The following is a 23,515-nucleotide window of genomic DNA, read 5'->3' as shown; positions in this document are numbered from 1 at the left end:
GTTATCTTGCTAATTGATCTGAACTTCAATAATCCCAACTTTTTCCTAGGAAATAAATAGGATTCGAAGGTCAAACTAATTAGTCCCTTGACTTACCTTTGCTTCATAGGTTAACTAAGTGGAATTAAGATACAACTTTCATTATTGTTGAGAGGGATAACTAAGTTGGACTTCTAATTTCCCTTATCTTGTCAAAAGTTGTTTTACAGTTATTATTTATTTTTAATTGCCATTTAATTCACTCGTCATTTAAATTACTTTCTTCTCACCTTCTAAACCCCGATTACAACCTTTATAACCAATAATAAGAACACACTTCCTCGCAGTTCCTTGAGAAGACGACCCGAGGTTTGAATACTCGGTTAACAATTTTTAAGGGGTTTGTTACTTGTGACACCCAAAACGTTTGTACGAAAGGGATTTTTGTCGGTTTAGAGACTATATCTACAACGCGACTGTTTTTATGACATTCTTTACTGGCAGAAATCACGATCGTCAAAATAGCGCCATTGCCGAGGAACTGCTAACGTGTGCCTTATTATTGGTTATTGTAAATATTTTTCTTTTGCTTGTTTATTTATTTTTGTTTTTCCTTTTTATCTTTATTTGCTACTATGAACTCTCACCCCTCTCGCTTTGAGTTTGGTTCTAATATTGTTAAAGGAAATAGAAGTTACAGCAGGAATGTGCATCAAGGTCAGACCAATCAAGGATGGATGGAACCAAGAGGATATAATCAACCCTTTTGGCAGCAACACCCTCCAAGATATCCTGGACAAAGACCATTCTACCATGCATACCCAGCTGAAAGACATGGTGGACAACCTTGTAACTACCAACAAGCCCCACCCCGTGCATATGAACCACCACACACACAAGCTTCTCTTCACCATTCGCCATCATATGATCCTTCCTTACCCCAATACCAATCCAATCGTTCCCAATCATCACCACTTTCCTTTGTATCATGTCCAAGTCCGGCAAACCGCGAAGCAGAGTATCGCCTAAAAGAAACAGTAATTAAATTTCAAACAACCATTTAACAACTGGAGCAAGCACTAATTCAATGGGCCACTAGGCGCTCAAATATACAAGGATCAACCACAGCTCCATGTGGACAGCCCGATGAAGAGCGTAGCATGAAAGAAATACTAGAGACTCCAGTGGACAAGACAGAGAATGAATTCGTACTAGAACAAGTGGAAGAAGCTGTCATTGTTCAAGAAGAAGAGTTGGTTGAAGATCTAGGAGATGCTGAACTTCCTTGGGAATCCAGAATTGAGGAAAACTCCGTCCAAGATGATACAATTGATGCTAAGGAGAATACCGTACAATCTCTAAGGCAAGTCGTTTACGAAGAATCAGACGGAATAATCCAAGAAGCAAATTTCCTTGATGATGATAGTCACAAGTCTAGCTCTCCTAGTGATGAACTTGCGTCCGCAAGTGAATTCTCTGAGATCGAAGAATTTTCTCCAAGTGAATATGAAGATGATGCAGAGGTAGATTTCTCTCAACCTCCAATCTGTGACTCGAGTGATGAGGAAGACATAGAAGACTTTGATCAGGATACAGATACAATTGAAGATCTTTGCAAGGAAGTGGAAGAATTCACAGAAGAGCACAAGGAAACGGAACCTGCAGAACCACCAAAAACACCTATCCCAAGGCCATTACCACCTAATACAAGCTTCAAGTGGGTACAATCCTTAACTTATAATTTTACTTATTCACTTGAATATGGTTTGCTTGAAACAGATGGCCAACTTAGAGCTCTTTGCGGCTTTAAGAGTAAGAGGGAATTGGCTCGTACTCAGAACTGGTGCACCAAGTTCAATAAGGTTCCACGCTTCACCTCGAAGTACACGGATTGGTATCATGCTCAATTGCATGGATCACGGAGAACGTTTGGTCACCACGGTGAGATTCTACTTTTTAACCCGCCCGAATGGAAACTTACAAATCAAAACGGAGGCGGATCTAAAAACACAGCTTGGGATCATGGATTATATTCTGACATTCGTCATCCTGGGAGGCTGAATATCTGTTTGAAGCTGCTCAGAAGCTTTACATGCCTAGTTTGGGACCCCGGAGGCTATTGGCATTCCAAGTACTGGTGGAAATTTTTGGACGAATTTAAACATAAACCACCATAACAGGATACTCTTCCAATGTCCAACTTAAGGACTTTAACAAAAAGTGCTAGGTGGAAGACAACCCATCATGGTATGGTCGCTTCTTTCTCAATCTATTTCTTGTTTATTATTTTCAATTTACCTTTTCATTTTTAACATTAACCTGGAATCATGCATAGCATTCATGTTAATCACTGCATCCTGCATTTTTCAGTTAAAAAAAAAAAGGTTGCACGACGCGACCGCATGCCCTATGCGATCGCGTCATATCGCGAAAAACACCACCCTTGCGAACGTGTGACCCACGCGGCCGTGTGATATATATATCGGCGTAAGGATCCAACGAACAGAAAGTTGGGCTGGAATCGTGCGGCTCTTGTGCGTTTCGCACAAATTGGCCCACGCGATCGCATGCCCCATGCGATCGCGTCACTTACCCAATACCAATCCCACGTGACCGCGTGAGCGACACGATCGCGTCGCATGGATTGCATATCACCCCAAAAGGAGACAGAGAGTTGCGCCGAAACGGTGCTGGAGTCGTGCGTTCAGCACGAATTCCAGCGACGCGATCGCACGACCCACGCGATCGCGTCTCCCCCATTTTCACCCCAACCACGCGACCGCGTGCCCCACGCGGCCGCGTGGATTCGAAAATATAACCCCCCCAGCCACGCGAACCCTATCAGTCGCGCAGCCCCCCCTTCACCCCCAACCCTCTTCTCCTTCTCTGTTCTTCTTCCCTCAGCCGCCGCCGGCCAGCCACCACGCCAACACCCCGACGCCACCGCCGTACCATCCCCTCCCCTTCTCTCTTCTTCCTTCTTCCTCTCTCCTCCCCTTTCCACCACAGCCACCTCCGCGAGCACCGCCCAGCCACCGCCGGCCAACCAGCCGCGCCCCCCTCTCCGCCACCCACCCCCTTCAGCCAGCAACAACCACCGCCCTCCCTTCCCCTATCCTCTTCCTCTCTCACTAACCCTAATACCTCCCTCCGCCACTGCCCCTCAGCCGCCACCGTGACGCCATGCACCACCACCGCGCCGGACGCCGCCGCAGCCACCTTCTTCCCTGTTCCACCCCTTCCGCTTACCAGGTTCCGCAACACGTAACCCTTTTTATCCATTCGTCACTTTTCTGTATTTTTTCCGTTTATGTTCATGATTAGGATAGCTAAACTTGCATGTTGTAGTGGATTTTTAGGTTGTTAGGTAGCTTAGGCTGTGGTTAGTGGATCTAGGTCTGTTTCCTTGCACTGTTCTTACTTCTGTTTTATCCTATGTGCAAATCTGTTGCTGCTATAATCATGATTCATATGCTGCTTCCTTGTATGTTGCTGCTGTTTACATTGAGTTTTTATGTTTATTTTATATCTCTGTACATGCAGCTTGCTTTCTTTTAATTCATATGAACTGATATGATTGCTGTTTATTTTCCGGGACAATCCAATTTTAGCCGGAATGTTGCCCAAATTTTTTGAAAATTGTTTTCATTCTTGTTTTGGTTTGGCAACTCTGTTTTACTCTGCTTCCCCCAAACCATTTCATGAATGCTAGGGCCACTTTCTTATCCTCTTTGATTTCCTAGTTCATAACCTGCATTTGTGATTCACTAATTCCAATTTCTGATTTCTTTATTTCTATTCGAATCAGCATCACCCTGTTTTCTTTATTCGATTATGAGTACTTCTATTCTTACCTGTGAATCCTTGTTATATGGAATTTTTTCTATGCCACTTACTTTCTTAACTCACTAATTTTAATTTACTAATTTCTTTTTACCATACTAACCCTCTTGATCTCTTTTCTGATCACTTTCACTTCTTCTAACTTTCTCACTATGGCATATTGATTTTTTTCTTTCCATTTAACATTAATTCAATCACATTTCAATTACTCATTTTCCTTATTCTATTTCTCCCTTACCGCTTTGAGTTTCCTTTGTTTAAATTACCTATTTGCTTTCCTATTTTATCCATTTCCTGGTTTTCTGTTTTTCAGGATGTCCGCCTCACAAAGGAAAGGCAAAGGCAAGGCTACTGGCAAGCGCAAGCGAGGAGATTCCTCCCAGTCCATCATTGCTCTAATGCACGATTCCTCATGGCGGGAGAAGAACTTCACACAGCAGGAAAAAGCTGACCAGTTGTTCCCTTCGACTGATCCTATAAAATTTGCAAACCGGTACTATGAGCTGAAGTACCCGACTTTTGCAAACTCCAGAAATCTATACCTGGAACGTACCTTGAAGATTCCAGAAGCCCTCCAGCAATACACCACTGAACAAATCAAGCAAAGGGGCTGGTTCTTTCTGGAGAGACCACTAACAGAGGTCAATGCATCTTGGGTACGGGAATTCTATTGCAACTACTACCTTACTACCCTAGATGCAGTGAACTTGAGGGGAAAGCAAATTCTGGTCACTAAGGAGGCCATAGAGACCGTTCTCTAGCTCCCAGCCAAGTCTGATCAGCCAGATGGTTATGCACAGGCTGAGGAGGACATGGGCCAGATGCGGTTTGATTGGGATGCTGTAAAGGCACGGATAGCTCTCGACCCTGCTGTTCCTTGGGAGATGGGTCAGGACACCACTATGCCTAGAGGGATCAAGAGAGTGTACTTAAATGATGAGGCTCGGCTATGGCATCAGATCTTGAGCAACTATGTGATGCCGAGTACTCATGAGACTGAGATCCCAGCTGCCATGATCACCTTCCTCTGGTGTGTGCTGGAGGGTAAGGACCTGTACTTGCCTCGTTTTATCCGGCATTATATGGCCAGGGTCCACGTCCGAGGCACCCTCCCCTTCCTTATCTGGTTACACGGCTAGGCCGTCAGGCTGATATGCCTTGGGAGGATGCCGATGAGTGACCACCAGCAGCGGACTGCAGGAAGATCATCCCTCACAGCAGGAACTTCCTTGCTTTGGGCTACAGACCACCACCTGTCACTGCTACTGATGAGACAGCCCCTCCGTCTGCTGGACCCTCTTCATCCACAGCTGCCCCAGCTGCTCCTGCTGCCACCACTGCACCTCCACCCGCCTCTGAGCTGGTTTATTGCCTCGTGCACCGTCTATTCCGCCAGCTTGATCAGATGGAGCGCCGTAACAGGCGCCGGTATGAGAGATTGGAGCGCCGCAGCAGGCGACGCTATTCCCATCTGAAGCTGATGATCAGACAGGGCGCCGACATCCCCTCCGAGCCCGACACACCATCAGAGCCATCAGAGGAGGATGAGGATGAGCACGAGGAGGAGCCTCATTCCCAGGCGGAGACTCATCAGCAGGAAGGCACAGAGCACGCTACACCACAGCAGGAGGCCCCACATCAGCTTGAGGCTGTAGATCCGGAGATCCCGATCCAGTCAGTCCCCCTTCTACAGCAACCAGACTCTCAGCCCACTACCGCCACAGAGACCCCAGCTACCATCCCTACCAGTGATGACACTCCTTCACACCCGGCTTGATTGAGCATCGGGGACGATGCTTCATTTTAAGTGTGGGGAGGTCGCCATCTCTGGCATTTATTTTGGTGAACTACTACATACTTTTTCTTTTATTTTGGATATTTTTCTGTATTTTTCTCTTTTTCTTTTATTATTATTTTCTGAGTACTTATACATTGCTACTTGTGTATTTTACTCTATTTTCTGCATTTTGCATTTTTTTTGTTCATATTTTAGTTATTTAGTTCATTTTAGTTATTTAGTTTAGTTTGCAATTCTAACTTATTAGTGGATCAATTAGTATAGTTTACCCTTTTTACATAAGAAAGCTTAGTTATAGCTTAGTTTAAATTGACAAATATAAAAAAAAAAGAGTAAGCTAGGAACTTGAACATAATAGATTTAGATCCATAAAACCTTGTATATATAGCATTACATGATGTAGTTAAACTGACAACATTTCATCAAGGAGAAACATTAAAACTTCAAAGGCTACCCTAAATTACTTTTTAAGAGAATAATGAGAATTTTTAACTAAACCTGCATGACATACATAAGTGATAAATGATTTTTCAGCTAGAGAACACATAGCCTATGAGTTTTGAGCTTAACTGTATGGTTACATTCAAACCATAATTTTTATTTCTGTGTGTTCCAACCTTCTTTCTTATTCTGGTGTTCTTTACTTTGTTTTAGTCTATATGTCCGATTATAGAATATAGGTACATCTCAAAATAATGATTGAGGCCATCATTTGATTTTAGCTCACTTATCCCAAATTAGCCTACCCTTTACATCACCTTTGTTAGCCCCCTTTGAGCTTTTTTAAAAAAAAAAAACCTCTTATTCTGTTTTAGCCAAATTACTAGCCTTAAGCAGAAAAACAAAAGAAAATCCCAAGTGAATCCTTGGTTATCTTAAGATAGAAAATTATAAATAGAGTAAAATATGGGAAACTTATTGGGAACATAGTTGATAAAGACAAAAGGTAGAAAAATTAAAAAAAATAAAGCAACTCAAAATTTTGGAAAACAGGCTCATGAAAATTCAAATTAATTAAAATTACCATGTGTATTCAAAAAAAATAGTTAGTTTTCAAGCATGTAAATAAGGGGATACAAAAAGAACTCCCCAAGGCAAAATAAAAAGCAATGCACATGGGATAAAAACAAGAATTGAAACATAAGCATGTGACATCAAAAGCGAGAAAATAGGGAGAATAGGTAAAGAAGCATTGTTTTACTAAGTATGTATGTTAGGTGAGATCTTAGTCTAATTAAGGATTCACTTATTAGCTCACTTAGCCTTATACATATATCCTTACCCTTTGCCTTGACCCCATTACAACCTTAATTAAAGACCTCATGAGTTTTGGTATGACTATGTTCTATAATTGTTGATTGGTTAGACGAAAAACAAAGTTATAGAAAGGAAGAATGAAAAGAAGAATAGAGTGATTAACCCAATAAACACTGAGTGATTAGAGAGAAAACACAAAATCCAGTGAGAGTTCAAAAGCTCATTAAACATTTATCTCTGATTGTCTTGCAAGTTTTTTTTCTCTCATCTCATTTACAAAAAAATGCTTTATTATTTGAGGGTTAGCCATATATGTATATATATCTCCTTGAGAATGTGAAATAATTTGACTACATGTAGGCTTTATATATGAGTGGATGAATTAGAATTGCATGACTCATTAGGTAGATGCATTTAGCATAGGTTGCATTTCATAACATTCCATCACTTTAACCTTAATTATTTACCTTGGATTTAGCATGAGGACATGCTAGTGCTTAAGTGTGGGGAGGTTGATAAACCCATATTTCATGAGTTCTTTTGTGCTTAATTAGAGTGATTTATTCAACTCTTCACCTACTTATTCACATTAATTGCATGGTTTTACTTTCCCTTCCTTATTATGTCATATTGTGAAAAACATGTTTCCTAAGCTTTAAAAAAATTAATTATTTTAATTACCTTTATTTCCATTCGATGCCGTGATTAGTGTATTGAGTAGAATCAGGTTTCCTAAGGCTGAATGACTTAAAGGATGAAAAAAGAAAACATACAAAAATGGAAGGAGAAGGCAAAACGGAGCTTTAAGGAAACTGGTATCCACGCGATCGCATGGACGACGCGATCGCGTGCCAGAAGCAAAGAAGCAGCGACGCGGCCGCATGACTGACGTGACCACGTGCCTTGAGTAGAACACCCACGACGCGGACGCGTGACTGACGCGACCGCGTGGAAAGGAAAAGCTCCAGATGACGCGACCGAGTGACCCACGCGGACGCGTGACAGAGGCCACGTATCAGAATTTACAGAATACGCCCCAGCAATTTCTGAAGCCCTTTTTGGCCCAGATCCAAGTACAGAAAGCATAGATTAGAGGTTATAAAGTGGAGGAATGCATCCATTCAAAAGAGAGCTCGCCAATTTCTAGTTTTCATGATTTTGATTTAGTTTAGAGAGAGATTCTCTCTCTCTCTTAGGATTTAGGACTTCTTCTTGTTTTGGGAGTAACTCTGGATCCAGGTTTTAATGTTCTTTTATTTCAATTTTACTTTTATTTATTTGATTCCAATATTTGAATTGATTATTATAATTTAAATTATGAATTATTCCATGTTACAGATTTCTATTTGAATTAATGATATTTAAGGTATTTTTTAGTTTATGATTGTTCTCTTTGATTTAAGTTGCCATTGCTTCCCATCTAAGGACACTTTTATTATTCCAGCAATTTACTTTTTCCCCTTTTGGTCTTGGTTAAGAAATCAGTGACTCAACATTATCGAACTCAGCATAATTGATAATCGTTATCTTGCTAATTAATCTGAACTTCAATAATCCCAACTTTTTCCTAGGAAATAAATAGGATTCGAAGGTCAAACTAATTAGTCCCTTGACTTACCTTTGCTTCATAGGTTAACTAAGTGGAATTAAGATACAACTTTCATTATTGTTGAGAGGGATAACTAAGTTGGACTTCTAATTTCCCTTATCTTGCCAAAAGTTGTTTTACAGATATTATTTATTTTTAATTGCCATTTAATTCACTCGTCATTTAAATTACTTGCTTCTCACCTTCTAAACCCCGATTACAACCTTTATAACCAATAATAAGAACATACTTCCTCGCAGTTCCTTGAGAAGACGATCCGAGGTTTGAATACTCGATTAACAATTTTTAAGGGGTTTGTTACTTGTGACACCCAAAACGTTTGTACGAAAGGGATTTTTGTCGGTTTAGAGACTATATCTACAACGCGACTGTTTTTATGACATTCTTTACTGGCAGAAATCACGATCGTCAATAACTGACAAGTCCTCTACCTCTGCAAGACTAGCTTTTCCTCACCTCATCTACTGCCTTTGTACAGCAGCTGGAGCGAACATTGATGGGAATACCCCGATCGATATTAATAGACTAATCACTAGGAGGGGTATGAAGCATGTTCATGCTAAGGAGCTCGGGCATGGACCACAGCAAGAGCCAGTTCCTCCTCCTCCTCAGCAACAGGAGCAGCAACCTGAGATGCCTCAGGGATACTATTTCCTTTCCCGGGACTACTGGGACTAGTTGATACATCTTTGGGGGAGCTGACATCATCAGTTGATCAGTTGAGGATTGAGTATCAGGATTATTCTGCCCTCCTCCACCAGCTGGTAGAGGAGCAGCAGAGGCAGAGGCATGAGCTGGAGGAGCTGAGATGCCATAGAGGATTCTCCAGAGGGAGCAACAGCCACCATGACTGAGGTGGTTGAGTTTCATTCTCCCTTCTTTTATCTTATCCTCTGTTTTTCAGTATTTCATTCTATTTTCTATTTTCTATTCTAGGTTTGCATGATCACTAGTAGAATTTCTTTGCTTTCTAGTTTAGTTGTTTGTTTTAGTATTTTATGTTTATTTTAAAAAGATGTCTCATATATTACTCACTAAGCTTAAAGAAAATATCAAAAGAAAAAGAAGCAGTAAAATGCATGAGAACTGAGTTATATATATATATATATATATATTGAGTTGTTCTAGTTACTTTGATGTGGTGGCACTATCTCTATTTCTGAACGTATGAATTAACTGTGCATATTTGATATTGGATTAGAGAATATTAGTTCATGAGGAACATGAACTTAGAAAAGCATTATTGATTCTATGAAATAAGTAAGAAATTGATTCTTGAAGCAAACCTAACAGCAAAAAGAAAAGAAAAGAAAAAAGCCCAAGACTTTGAGTATCAATGGTTAAGAAGGTCAAAACTGATCTAAAGCTCAAAAGAGTGGTTTTCCCTAACCATATGCTTGTGTGCGAAAGTGTCAAGTAACACTTGAGACTGAACACTTAAAGTCATGACCAATTGCTGTTACAGAGTATGCCTAAGGCTCTGAGCACCACTATTTGGGAGAAATAAGAAGAAAAAAATTAGAACTCAAAAAGTTTCCCAGTTAAGTGCTTGTGGTTTTTTGTGTCAAGTTAAGCTTAAAGACAAAACACTTAGAGTCACTGTTAGGCTCAAGGTGCAAAGCACCAAAGAAAAGAAAGAAAAAGCTGTATTCAAGAATCAATCAGAACCCAAAGAAGAGAATCTATAATATCATCTGAGTTCTGATTCTGAAGGATACTAATATTTCTGAGCTTCAAAGAATAGTGAGATCCCGAAGCTATTCAGAGTTAGAGTGTCATCAGCTCCACTCAGTAACTAGACCTTAACATAAATGAACACTCAAGTTTTAGGCATTTATTCTTCTTGGTCCTATATTGTTTTTGGTTTCTTGAGGACAAGCAACAGTTTAAGTTTGCTGTTGTGATGCGTGAGCATCTTGTACCCTTTTTCCCTTTATTTTCTAGTTATTTTTAGTTATAATTTATTAAGTTTTATCTTATTTTCGTGCAAAAATCCTCTTTGCATGCTACTTTGAGCTGTTTTCATATTTTTATGATTTCAGGTGATATTCGGAGAAATTTGGCAGAGTTTTGAGCTGAAAAGGAAAAGCTGGCAACCCCTCCTGGGCGGGGTACCCAGCTGGTGTTTAGCGCCAGCAAGTGTAACATCCTAATTACCCTAAGCCTTACCTCGCACGGTAAAGCAAAGGTTAATAAGATATTACAATAGTTCTAAATCTCATACGTATAATATATAGAAGAAATAGTATAATCTAGAAGCCTGATGAAGGATATAGCTCAAAAACAGAATTTAAAAAGCACAAAACGTACTAACAGAGCTTCTAACTTAAATCACAAGAAATAGATACAGTATAACAAAATATCATAGTATAATATCATAAGAATCTAGCCACAGCTTGCGGAGTTTAAGCCGGCTAGCTATATACAGACCATACATGAAACCAGATAGTAAAAACAGCTTATACAAGTTTTTTTTTCTCTCAATACAAGCCCCTAGGCAAAGTAAAATACAAAAGTGAGAGATGTATAAACAAAATAAATCAAAAAGACTCCAAAAGTATCCAAGATCCTCCGCTTCTGTCACCATCAGAGCAACTCACTGAGGTAGGTTGCGACCTACATCTGAAAAATATAACAGAAATATGGTATGAGAACCGGAGGTTCCCAGTATGGTAACAGTGCCCAGTGATGTAGGATATAAGACCCCGGGATGCCAGAGGCAATCATAGACTTCATATCCATCACAAGATTAATCTTAAGGCATCACTAAAACAAGTAAAGCATAATTATATAAATCCCTAACATAACTTAAACCTTAACATATTGAAATGGTAAACTAAATTAGAGGATTTTCTAGTCTAACATATCTCTGCTGTCCCACAGCCTTCACCAACCTATCCTCCATGCGATCCCATCGCCACTGCCTTCCGAACCTCCTCAATCGTAGGAAAAATCAAAATTAATTACAATGCAAGAAATTCACAAGTAGAAGGATATAATACAAGTAGTTCAAGTAAGCAAGTAGACATGTTATTCAATTAGGCATACAATTACAAGTCGGCAAAGCAGACAAATAGATAGAAAATGCACATGATGAATGCCTGTCCTACTGGCTGTGATATCACATTGTCGGTTCAACTGCCATCCCGACACATCTCCATGGAGATGTCGCCCTTCGGAATCATCAATGGGAACCCCCGAGATATAGTGCTTGGATCACTGTCTGGGGTTTTGTGCCTACACGCTCTATTAATCCAAAAGGATGCGAGCAGGATACTCTTGCCTCAGACCTCACATCTCAACGTAAGCGGGATTAACCACCGTCCTAATGCCGCCGCCGCTACCTCGACAAGCGGGATTAACCATCGTCCCTGCCGGACACATAACGTCTCATAATCTCAGTACAAATCAGTACTTCAGTGGTTTCCAGAAAAACATTTTCAGTATACATGGATCCATAATCTCATTCAAAGTCCTCGACTCATCTCAACTAAGGTCAATTCACATTTCAGTTTCCGAACTCAACAGTTCATCATTTCTCATTTCTCATACCAGTCTACCTTCACACGCCATCAAACCATCCTCAGTAAACCCGAAACCTAAGCCTCCATTTTCTAATTTTTCCAAAATAACATCAACTAAAACTCTAAAGTTCTTTCCCATGTTCTTATACCCAAAATTATGTTCGAAAGCCTTAAAATTTAGAAGGTGAAATAGTTGAAAACAAAGTTTAAAATTGAGAGACAGGGAGTGTGCGTATGCACAGGGGTGTGCACACGCACGCCCAAGAAGATTTTTAAAAGTGTGCGTACGCATAAGGGTGTGCGTACGCACAGGTTCCAAAACTTACAAGGTCTGTTGATAAGCGAGGATTTATTGTGTATGGTTTGGAATCAATCAAAGACAAGAATCAATTCGTTGGTAGCATAGTCCAAACCGACAACGAATTCTCACTATCAAATATTAAATTCAAATCAAAACATAAACCAAGAGTAGTTAAACCTCGGTTCAGTCTCCCTAGGAATGCAGATGAAATGTTACTTCTTTCCGTTGTGAAGAGGGAAAAGGGGATTTTCAAGCAAGGAATGAAAGATTAAAAGAACTAAGCAATAAAAGAATTAAGAAATGAGCAAAATTGGAATTTGATGCAGCAAACGTAAATAGGATCAAAACTAGTGAAAATGCAATTAAAGAGCCTTGACTTGGGAGTGAAGATCCAAGGAATCCTATCATTGCAATAACCACAACTATGGTAATTATCATGAGTCAATCTCGCCTAGTCAACCCCAACCATCGAGAAGTAAGTCAAGCAAGTATAGTTGACCTTAATCCATAAGTCCTAACCAACTTACCAAACTAGTTGATAAAAGGCTAGCGTCAATGAAAACAAGAGTCAACTAACTACCCAAGAATTACCACTAAATGTCAGACATTATGACTCTAGTATCCTAGGAACTCAAGCCACAAGCCAAGATGGAAAAATCTACTCAAAATCTAGAGTTGGCATTTTCACAAACACCTTGTGTGCATAAAAGTAAAGCATGGAAAATTGCAAAGTAAAATGTAAAACTATAACAACTATCAACAAAATCAAACATAAACAAGCAATCAAACTTAAAGGAAGCATGAAATGTAAAATTCATCAATCAAAACTTCAAGAAAGACAAAATTGCAATATGAACAAAGTAACTTGAACCAAAAGGAAATGAAAGTGAAAGTACTTGAATTAAAGAGGGAATTGAAGAAGTAAAATCAAGGATCAAAGCTTGCTATAAAATGTTACAACGGAAATTGATAAACCCTAGGAGAGCTATCTACTCTACACTACTCCTACTCCTAATTACTATGAAAACTATCTAAAAATTGCTCTAATCCTCCCCCTTTGATAAGTGTCGAAGTCTCCTTTATATAGCACTCCAAAATAGCATTTCAGCCTTCCAAAAATGAGCCAAGGGCCTCCAAATTTGCGCAGCACGTGCTTCATTAATGAATTCACGTGCAGAGACCTGTGCGGACGCACAGACGTGTGCGTCTGCACATGCGGCTGAAAATGGACCTGTGCGTACGCACAGGTGCATGCGTACGCACACATGGAAAATCTTGCTTGTGCGCGCGCACACAGGGTTGTGCGCACGCACACTTTGCTGTGTGTGCTTTTCCTTGTTTTCTTCTTGTTTTCTCCCTTGTACATGCTTTCTTCCACTTTTATCCTTCCATTCTTGCCTTCAAGGCCTGAAATCACTCACAAACCATATCACTACATCGAATGGCACAAAGATGGGATTAAATTGCTCTATTAAAGCACAAAATTGCATGTTTTTACATTTAAGATCAAATTAGGGATCAAACACAAAAGTATGCTATTTTGGTGCTTAAGTGTGAGTTCATATGCTAAAATCCATTCAAAGTAAGCCGAAATATACCATCAAATATGGACTCATCAACTCCCCTACACTTAAATAATAGCATGTCCTCATGCTAAACCAATAAGGAGAATGATCAAAAAGGGTAATCAACTTATTAAATGAAACTACCTATATGCATACAAGTATGTAAATACTATGCATCTATCTATCTATCTATATGAAATTGGTGAAAACAAACAATCAAATTTCCAAGCAAGTATAGACAAGTAGGGCCAAGCAAGGAAACAATCCCTTGCAACAAAAATCTAGAGAATTGATTCAACTCATCAAAGTGAAGCAACTTGCAAGAATTCATGTTAAGAAGCATGGAAACATAGAGTTGAGTAATTAAACCCCCACTAGGTGTGTATATACTCTAATCACTCGGTGTCTAAGGGTTTCAATCACTCAAGTTTTCTCTAATCATACTTTCAAGGAATTGTTTTTCATCTAACAATCAACACAAGTGATGCATGAATGCAATTATCATGAGGACTTCATATGGTTGTAATGGGGTTAGGGTTAAGGTCGGATAGATATGGCTAAGTGGACTAAAATGGTTGAATCCTTGATTAGTTTAGGTATCCTACTCAACCTATATCTATCAAATCAAAATCAAAATGCAATCCTAACCTTCCATCATTTTTTCTTACAAATACTCATGTATGGCTTATCATTCATATCACATATGCATTTCTTATTGATTTTCTTTCACTGAGGGGGTAACTTTCATCCCCTTTTTATGATGATGATATTTATTATTATTTTTTTCAAGTGAAATGCATACGGTTCTAGTATCTCATACATAAGTGTACCCATTTCCCAAAGTTTTCAATGAAATACCCAAGTTGAACATTTTCTTTTACTACTAAAGTTTCCCAAAAGATTCCCCCACACTTAAATATAACACACCCTTTCAACCTAAGCTAATCAAGGATGCAATCCAAGGTAAATCATGGTTTTTCGCTTAAGGTTGTGATGTGCTAAGTCAAGAACAATGGGGTAAATCAGGTTCAAAAGGGGTTAACAATGGTAGATGCAAGGGTAAGGCTATATGGGTAAAGTGAGCTTTTATCAAAGATTACCTCAATCATGCTCAATGCAATTCAATACATCAATCAATGAAAATAAAGAATCAAGCAACACCAAGATTACAATCATAGAGGAGATATATCACACAATGAATAAAGTTAGTGGTTAAAAGGTGTAACCACTCGATATAAGCCCAAAACTCACAAGGTATTTGTTCTTTACTCTTCTATGTTCCATGAGGAAATCATTCAAGCAAGTTTGAAAAACAATTTTCCAATCAATTCAGTAGAATGTCTTTGAAACAAAATTCTTGAAAATTTTTGTTATTTTTCACCAAAATTATTTCCTATATATGTAGGTATGTATGTTGTGATGGATGCAAAATTTGTTCAAAATTTCCTAATTTTTCTCCTAATTTTCAACAAGCAAAAAGTAACATGAACAATTAGGATCAAGATAACTAGGCATAAGCTATTCACATCATCCAATCACAATCCATATCTATACTATGTACTAAGCAATATAAAGATGTAATATATACATACCAAAACTAGAAGTGCAATACTAAAGATAACTAAAGGCGACTAATATATATACCAAAAGTACTAAACAATAGTGCATAAGTCAAAGTACTATAAATATCCACAAAAAGCATAATAAAAACTCAAAATAAACTAAATAGAAGTGTTCAGGAGAGAATATTTACACCCAAAAATAGAAGATCCTCCCCACACTTAAGTCATGCACTGTCGTCAGTGCTAAAGGAACCAATTGGAAAAGGTCAACTGTGAAAAGGTGATGGGTGATGATGATGACGGTGATATATAATCAACTCTCAGAATGTCACTGGCGCGGTCTCAGCTCTTGGCTGCTCAAGTGTCGGGTCAGGTGTCTCAATTACCATCTCTACTCTCTGCTCAAGTCTAGCTGCCTACTCGACGACTCTGGGCTGCTCAACTGTGGGATCCTCAACCATATACTCTGTAAGCCTCTCAATTGTCTGCTCCTCAACTCCATGCTTCTCAACTACTACCTCATCAACTACTACCTCCTCAACCGTAGGCTCCGTCGGTCTCCGGTCTAGGTGCTCGATGACCTGGCCGGCTCCAGCTACTGGCTCCTCCGATGCAGGCTCCTCGGCCTCTGGCTCTGGTGTATTAGGAGGAGGTGGCCCAGGGTCTCTACCCTCAAACTTCGCCACTATCCACTGGAAGCGACGAGCATTGCGGCGCTCGTAACGGTGCACGGCCTGGAGGATATCTCGACATAACTCATACGGTGTCTGAGGTCGGGCTGTGGGTACAAGAGCTGTGGGAGGTGCTGATGAAGGCTCAGAGGTCTTCCTCTTCTTCTGGGGTGGCCCATCATAATCTCCGTATGGCAGATACGGCTACTTACTGATGTAGACAGGCGTCCGGTCTGTTGGGCGTCTCTCTACACCAGACAAGGCTGCTAATTTGGTGATCAGAGATGGGAAGGGGACATTGAATTTCTGCTGTAAGTTCACTTTCATCATCGACTCTCTGATGAAGGAAAGAATAGAGATCCTCTTTTTCTCTAGAATAGCCCATAATATCACTGTCACATGAATCTTGATATGCGTGGCATGTGTGCTCAGAAGGATGTAATCGGCAATGAGCTACTGTCAGATCCTTGCCTCTGGGTTGAGGTCTGTGCACGCAATGCTCGAGGGGACAGGCTGCTCCCCCTTGCTGTATTCCCATGTAGCCTCAGGTTGGCCAATCTTTTTCAGGACTGCATCCAAAGAAATTTTGCCCGTGGTGATGTCCGTCATTATTTGAGTATAAGCATACCTAGCCTGAGGAATATGCGAAATGTCCAAAACATCCTCTAAAGCAGTATTAGAGGTGTCCAAGGTGACACCTCTTAAAAAGACAGTTTGGGCGTCCCTCTTGAGGAGATTGGCGTAAAATTCCTTGACCTGGTGTTCATTTACTTCCACCGGGTCGGATTTTACGAATTTCCAATGATAAAAATTGATTCTATTTAGAATGGTATCTACATATTTCTCAGGCAGGTTTAGCTTCCTCTCATAATAAAAGGCGCGCTTTTCTAGCTTTTTATATTGCTCTTGGGCCTCGGAATTGATAAAAGTGTCCGGTTTGTCACTGGGAGGCATGGGAGGAGGGCGAACCAAGGGGTTGGCTTTCTTCTTTCCCTTGCAGCCCATCCTGAAAAAGAAAAAAATAGAATACAACTCAGGGAACAGATAAAATCGTCGAAAGAAGAAGGATATAAGCAAACAATTCAATTAAGAGCCAGTCAGATAAACAGATATCAATCAGAGAAAAACATGTGTAAACAGTAGAATGTTCCAAAGAGAGTCTATTTTCCCAAAATCAAGCAACCTAAGTAATAAATGAATGAATGAACAAACAATGAAAGCATACGTAGGACTTAGATGTATGTTGTGAGTGAATTGAGTTCAAAGAGATTGATTAGTGCCATTGTGCCTTGGAAATTAGAAGAGTTTGGAAAAATTAGCACAAATGGAAACAATCAAAGTCAGAGTGAAAGCTTGCACTCATCCATGTTGAAAAGGTAGGAATTGATCACATATACATAGCCTTTTGTCCAAAGCAATGGTTGATTGAAAAACAAGGTTGCATTGCTCAAAAAACTTAAAGGAACAAGTGGCTATGTACATGGCTGTGATGTTAAACACTCATGGATAAGCCTTTGATCAATTCACATAGAAAGTAATGCATGTACTGCTGCCAATGACACCAAACAGATTTCACAATTGGAAGTTTAAGGCAGGTTTGGTGTTTAAGCAAAAGGAAATGAGCAGTATGTACACGTTGCAGCAATTCAGCATGCTATGCACTTGCAAAATGCATCAAACAGAATAAGTTTCAGCTTGCAATGGCAGTTTGATGTGTAAGTATGAATAATCAAATAAGTGCTCAGCTAACAGTGTATTTAACGAAATGTAACATGCGTAGGAACAATGAACACCAACAGAAGAGGCAAGGCTGTAAAATTCTGGTTCAAAAAGATGTTCAATCAGAAACACAAGTACAAAAAATAATTCTTTGCATGAGACAGCCACATTCAGCAGAAAAATTTGCACAGGTAAGAATTTAAGAATGTGGAATGGAAGGAAATTCGAAACTCATGCTGATCAGGCAAAGTTACTGAATCAAAAAATCCCATTCAAGCATTACATCAAGCAAAATATGTGCAGAAATCAGCAGCATCAATCATGCTCCACTATGTATTGCAGCATTCAAAATCAAGCAAAAACAACAGCATGGAGTCTCAGACTCAGTAGCATTATCCAGTCTTAGCAACATTCAGTAATACTCAGCCAGCATCATAGATTCAATCCAGAAATCACAAGTCATCTAACCTAAGACCACCTAATAACTAAAGAAAATTTAAAAACAGAAATAAACAGAAGTAGAAAACAAGAAGAAAGGAAACAGGGCAGGGCAACAGGGGTTGAACCTGTAATGCAGAAGGAGAGGGCAAGGGAAATAGACTGAGAAGGGAGTGGCGTGGTCGCGGCGGCACAGAAGCTCGGCGCCGCTGATTGCTGGTCACCGGACAGTTGGCGCGGCCTAGGGCTAGCGCGGAGCAGGAAAGGGAGGGGGAAAGGGGAAATGTGAGAGAGAGAGAGAGAGAGAGAGAGAGAGAGAGAGAAAAGAAGAAGAAGAAGAAAGAGAGAAGGGAAGAGAGAGAGTGTGTGTGTGGCAGCGATAGCGGGGCGGTCGCCGGCGGTGGTTGGTCGCACGGTGGAGGGAGAAAGGGGTTGGGAGAGTGTGTGTGTTCAAAGGAAAGAGAGGAAGGGGTTAGGGTAAGATAGAAAATGAAGCGCGAGCCCCTGATCTTTTCGAATTAACGTTCGAAAAGGGGCCGGTGCGGACGCACCGGGTCGTGTGCGAACGCACACAGGGGAGAAAAGAGTGGTATGCACACGCATAGGGTCGTGGGAGCGCTGCGAGCAGGAGGTGAAACGCAACCTGTGTGGGCACACAAAGGGTGTGCGGACGCACAGAAGACGGAAAAGGTTTGGGTGCATATGCACAGCTTGTGCGCGCGCTGCGACTAGGAGGTGTTGGTCAAGCAGTGCGGGTGCACAGAGGGATGCGCTCGCACACGGGGTCTCTCTTTTTTTTTTGAAAGGAAAAGAGCGCGTGCGGCCGCAGCATGGTGTGCGGACGCATAGAAGGGAAAAGATGGGGGTGTGCACACGCACAAGCCGTGCGTGTGCTGCGAACAGAGGGGTTTTTAGGTGCGTGCGGGCGCACATTGCTGTGCGGATGCACAGGAACTGGAAAACATGGGAGCTGTGCGCACGCATGGGTCTGTGCGGATGCACAGGACTCTGTTCCTGCAACAAAAATTTTAGCTCTAAGGCACCAAACTTGATGTCCAAAGCAGGTTTTCAAGCCCCAAAACGTCACAAAACTCCCAAAAACACCTTATTTTACTAAAACTACTCAACAAACATCAAAATAAAACAACCAACCAAGCAAACTAACTAATTATTCATGAAACAAAAGCTAAAAGAGAGAGAGAATGTTAGAAGGATATTACCATGGTGGGGTGTCTCCCACCTAGCACTTTGGTTTATAGTCCTAAGTTGGACTTGGTGAGGAGATCCTTGCTATGGTGGTTTATGCTTCCACTCCCCCTTGAATCTCCATCCAAGTTTGCTATTGATTTGACCTCCGGGGTCCCAATTAGGTTTCATCAAACTGATGAGAGACTTCAAGCTAATACTTAGGATCCAATTTGGTTGACTCTTGCAACATATGCCCGGATCCCATATTTGAGTTCTTCTATCACCACTGACATGCTTGTGCACTCCCCGGAATCCACAAAAGTGACTCTTGCGCCAAAATTGAGCTTCAAATGTTGGATTGGCTCCATTAATGAACTTCCCATTCTTTAGCCAATTAACATTCTTCTTTTCTCCATCCACTACCCCAAGAAAGATTCGAAGTTGACTATCTGTTTCTAAAACGGCATATTGATGTGGGCCTAGAAATCTTGTTGGAGACTCCCTCACCCACTCAATTCATTCTTGCACAACTAACTTCACCTCTTGGCAACTAATATCTTCCTCAACCTCTTTTGAATCTTCTTCATCATCACTCAAGTCAAAAATTGGAGGTTGTGTGAAGTCCACATCAACATCTCCTTCTAAATCCAATAAAGGAGGTTCACGAAGGTCATAGAATGAACTACCCAAGTTGGACAAAAAATCTTGAATGATGGAATCCTCTTGATCAATTCCTACCCATTCTTCATTTATCTCCTCTTGCACTTCATGTTGTGCCTCAACTTCTTCTTCTTGATTTTGCAATTCTTCTTTCAATCCACACTTTTCACTTGGTCCCACACATTCATCCACTCGAATTTCTTGCTTGTGGCATGAACTCAATGAAGCTAAATGATCCAAAGTTTTTGCTAAGGTAAACAAAACTTTTTCTTGCTTCTTCCGGAACTCTTGTTGTTCTTGAATGAGCATGAAAAGTACTTCTTGTGTGGCTTGATCCATGTATGAAGATGAGGATTGAGGGGATGAAGGTTGACAATCAAACTCATGAGGGTAAGGGTTTTGGTTTTGTATGTAGTGAGGGTGTAGTGTGCAAGATTGGTGACTATGAAGGTAAGTGTTTGGGTTCCATTGGGGTGCATTGTGGCAATAGCGTGAAAAAGTCATTAAAAAAATATAAACAAAAATCTACTAATCAAAAGCAAACAAACAACTAAAAAGAGCTATTTACACTATTAACATATTCACAACAACCAAAAGATATAACATCGTTGGCAGCAATCCCCGGCAACGGTGCCAAATTTGATAAGCGAGGATTTATTGTGTATGGTTTGGAATCAATCAAAGACAAGAATCAATTCGTTGGTAGCATAGTCCAAACTGACAACGAATTCTCACTATCAAATATTAAATTCAAATCAAAACATAAACCGAGAGTAGTTAAACCTCGGGTCATTCTCCCTAGGAATGCAGATGAAATGTTACTTCTTTCGGTTGTGAAGAGGGAAAAGGGGGGTTTCAAGCATGGAATGAAAGATTAAAAGAACTAAGCAATAAAAGAACTAAGAAATGAGCAAAATTGGAATTTGATGCAGCAAACGTAAATAGGATCAAAACTAGTGAAAATGCAATTAAAGAGCCTTGACTTGGGAGTGAGGATCCAAGGAATCCTATCATTGCCATAACCACAACTATGGTAATTATCATGAGTCAATCTCGCCTAGTCAACCCCAAGGACATCACCGCAAACTCGTAGTGTCCATAGCGCGTCCTAAATGCAGTCTTAGGGATCCATCAAGTCAATCTTGGAAAACACTCCGGCTCCTTGCAATTGATCCATCAAGTCATCTATCCTCGGCAGCGGGTACTTATTCTTCACCGTCACTTTGTTCAACTGTCGGTAATCCACACACAATCGCATTCCTCCATCCTTTTTATTTACCAATAAAACTGGCACTCCCCACGGTGATACACTCGATCGAATGAACCTCTTGTTCAGAAGCTCTTCCAACTGAGCTTTTAATTCTGCCAACTCTATTGGAGCTATACGGCGTAATTGACACTGGTCTGGCTCCCGGCACCAATTCAATTGCAAACTCAATCTCCCTTTGAGGTGGGAATTCAGGGATATCTTCCAGGAATACCTCCAAAAAGTCTCTAACTACCGGAATCTGATCCAAGTTCTAGGCATCACCCAACGCATTAGCAGTCAACAGGATATAACCCTGACACTCTTCTCCACTACAATGCACCATTACAAAGTTCAGGTAATACCCCACAGCTACCACCGCTCCATTTTTCCCTTCTGGCATAAAATGAATTGACCGCTCAAAGCAATCCAACAAAACCCGATTCTTCGACAACCAATCAAACCCCAAAATCATTTTCAATCCAATCATTGGCAAACAGATCAAGTCATGCACAAAGTCTCTACCCTCAAGCTTGAAACCTACTTGCCTACACCTTGACCTACTCATAACTGTCTGGTGCGGAGCATGTACATGCAGATCAAAAGCTAACTCTGACACTTTTAAGCCTAGTTCCTCAACCTTAGCAAACGAAATAAACGAATGCGATGCTCCAGTATCATATAATGCAATTAAAGTCTTATCACCAATTAAACAAATACCTCTCATTAACGGATCCGCCTTGGAAGCATCATTGGCGTTCACAGCAAAGACTCGACCTTGATGCTGACCCTGACCCGCATTCTGGTTCTTCCCACGAGTGCAATCCCTCGCAATGTGGCCAGGCAACCCACAACTGAAGCAACCACCTAAACCAATCTTGCATGAGTCATAAAGATGAAAATACCCACAACGCACACAAGTCAAATCCGGAGAATTCTTACTCTGATTTCCTCTCCCCTTAGCATACTAAAACTGATTCTGATTGTTCTTTCTAAAGCCTCCTTGCCCTTGAGGTGGATATCCTCCTCTCTTGAAACTCTAACCCCTCGGATGGAAATACTTGCTACGTCCTCGACTAGAACATCCTCCGTGTGTTTCCTTGGACGAAGCTACCGTCTTGGCATACTCTTCCACCACTCTCGCCTTGTTTACCAAGTCAGAAAAAGTATGAATCTCCATTGGAGCCACAGCAGTCATAATGTTGTCCTTCAACCCTCTCTGGTACTTGATGCACTTCCAGCTCTCGTAGGTCTTCGGGGCAACCTTACATACCCTAGAAAATCTACAAAACTCCTCAAACTTGCTTTTATAATTAGCCACGGACAGGGAACCTTGCTTCAGCTGCATCAGTTCCATCTCCTTTGCTTCCCTTGCAGACTCAGGAAAATACTTCTTGTAGAAGGCCGTTTGGAAAACATCCCACGGAACATCGGCGTTCTGGAGTTGTAGTAAGCGGCACTCGGCTTGCCACCAATGCTGGGCCTCTCCCGCCAGCTGATAAGCAGCAAATTCAACATATTGATTGTTCGGAACGTGCTGCGCCTGTAAAGCACGCTCCATGGCTTGAAACCAGTTTTTCGCCTCTGTAGGATTGGTTGATCCTCAAAAAATTGGCGGATGAACCTTGAGAAACGTCGTTAAGGTCATCGGAACACCTCCCGTGTTATCGCTGTTTCCCTCAGCATTATCATTGGCATTCCCTTCGCCATTTCCATTGCCATTTTTGGCCGGTTGGCCTAATCTCTGCACTGCTTGCAGAGTCGTAGCAGCATTAGCTTCCATGGTATTAGCGAGAGTCGCCATTGCCGCCATGAATTCGGCATGGTTGTCCGCTGGTTGCTCATTCCTACTTTCTCGTGAACGTGCTCGACCTCGTCCGCGAGTGGCCATTAGGGTTTCTGCCTACACCAAATAATCGATATCAAGGTGATCAGTCTCAATGTCAAAAGCCTAGTGCTTCAATTATCACAAACAAGCACTCACAAACAAGCATGCTATGCATATACAAATAGATAACCTAATAGCATCAAATAAAAGACACACAGAGTATACAATAAAGCACAATCGGTCCATTCCTGAGGCTCACGAGGACGAACCGCTCTGATACCACTAAATGTAACACCCTAATTACCCTAAGCCTTACCTCGCACCGTA

The sequence above is a fragment of the Arachis hypogaea genome, chromosome 11 (assembly GCF_003086295.3).
Source record: "Arachis hypogaea cultivar Tifrunner chromosome 11, arahy.Tifrunner.gnm2.J5K5, whole genome shotgun sequence".
Classification (NCBI taxonomy): Eukaryota; Viridiplantae; Streptophyta; class Magnoliopsida; order Fabales; family Fabaceae; genus Arachis; species Arachis hypogaea.
The sequence above is the reverse complement of the archived record's forward strand: the minus strand, read 5'-3'. Positions refer to the sequence as shown.